Here is a 1897-nt window from a genome sequence, read left to right as displayed (position 1 = left end):
TTTCACTCTAAATGAAAACTTACTTCTGTGCCTAATTTTGTACTTATAATTTTAAAATTTATGTTTTCACTCTTTTAAAATTTTTTTTTTTAACAAAAAGAACCCCCAGATTACATGAGCTTCAGATCCTACAAAGCCTGGCTCCACTCCTGATGACAGATGAATACAAAAACAAGAGAGCAGAGTATGGGTCTGAGGTGGAGGGAGTCATGGCAGGACAAGCATTTAGAAAGTTTCTTCCACTTTTTGACCGAGTATTGGTTGAAAGGAGTGCTGCTGAAACTGTAACCAAAGGAGGCATTATGCCTCCAGAAAAATCTCAAGCAACAGTAGTTGCTGCTGGATCGCATTCTAAAGGGTGGAGAGATTCAACCAGTTAGCGTTAAAGTTGGATATAAAGTTCTTCTCCCTGAATATGGAGGCACCAAAGTAGTTCTAGATGACAAGGATTATTTCCTATTTAGAGATGGTGACATTCTTGGAAAGTATGCAGACTGAAATAAGTCACTAGTAAAATGGCATCAATGTGAAGCTGCCCATTCCACTGAAGTTCTGAAATCTTTCATCATGTAAATAATTTCCATATTTCTCTTTTATAATAAACTAATGATAACTAACGAAAAAAAGCCCCACAACATCAGTTAAGGTAAACTTATCAATCATTTCAATAGAAGTTTGAAAATGCATGATAATAAAACTCAACGACCTTCACATTAAAACTAGATCTATTTACTATATCTGGCAGTATGCGATAGTAGGTATATTTCCGCACATAATGTTGGGGCGGAAAAATAAAAATACAAAGTACAGATATATTCTACCTAGAGTTAATCAAACTACAAAGTTTGAGGGAACAGTGCCCACAAGACTATCCTCACTTCTGATACAAACTACAAATTTGGGGGGTCCAAAAACTGCCTTCTTTGATAATTCACAAGACTCACAGAGCTCACTGAAAAGTATTATGCTCATGGTTACAGTTTCTTACAGAGAAAAGATACAAATGAGAATCAGCCAAGGTGGCTGTGTAAAATGGTGCAGCCACTATAAAAAAACACTGTGGAGGTTTCTCAAAAAAATAGAAATAAAACTACCGTGGCAATTCTACTTGGGGTGTATCCAAAATAATTGAAAGCAGGTCTCAAAGAGATACTGCACACCCATGTTCATAGCAGCATTTTTCATACTATTTAAAACATAGAAACAACCCCAAATGCCCACTGACGGAGGAATGGATAAACACAATGTGGTATACACACACAGTGAAATATTACACAGCCTTAACAAGAAAGGAAATTCTGACATGCTACAAAATGAATGAACCCTGAGGACATTATCCTACGTGAAATAAGTCAGTCACAGAAAGACAAATGCTGTATATTCTACTTATTTGAGGCACAGTAGTCAAAATCATACAGACAGAAAGTAGAATGGTGTTTGCCAGAGGGTGGAGGGGAGAGAAGAATGGGAAGTTGTTTAATGGGTACAGAGTTTCAATTTTACAAGATGAAAAGAATTATGAAGATGCACATTATAAACATATTTAATACTGCTGAACTATATACATAAAAATGGTTAAGACAGTACATTTTGTGTTATGCTTATCTTATTACAATTAAAGAATTTGGCCAGGCACGGTGGCTCACGCCTGTAATCCTGGTACTTTGAGAGGCTGAGGCAGGTGGATCACCTGAAGTTGGGGGTTCTAGACCAGACTGACCAACATGGAGAAACCCTGTCTCTACTAAAAATACAAAAGTAGCCAGGCATGGCGGTGGGTGCCTGTAATCCCAGCCATTCAGGAGGCTGAGGCAGGAGAATCGCTTGAACCTGGGAGGCGAAGGTTGCGATGAGCCAAGATCACGCCACTGCACTACAGCCTGGGCAACAAGAGCAA

At 38.3% G+C, this 1897-nt stretch overlaps 1 pseudogene; it reads left to right on the top strand.

Annotated features, from left to right (window-relative positions):
• Positions 1-209: 209 nt before the first annotated feature.
• LOC111522711 lies at positions 210-498 on the top strand (annotated as a pseudogene).
• Positions 499-1897: the final 1399 nt, after the last annotated feature.

Source organism: Piliocolobus tephrosceles, chromosome 1, assembly GCF_002776525.5.
Source record: "Piliocolobus tephrosceles isolate RC106 chromosome 1, ASM277652v3, whole genome shotgun sequence".
Taxonomy (NCBI): domain Eukaryota; kingdom Metazoa; phylum Chordata; class Mammalia; order Primates; family Cercopithecidae; genus Piliocolobus; species Piliocolobus tephrosceles.
Note: the sequence above shows the minus strand (reverse complement) of the source record. Positions and strands in the feature narration are given on the sequence as shown.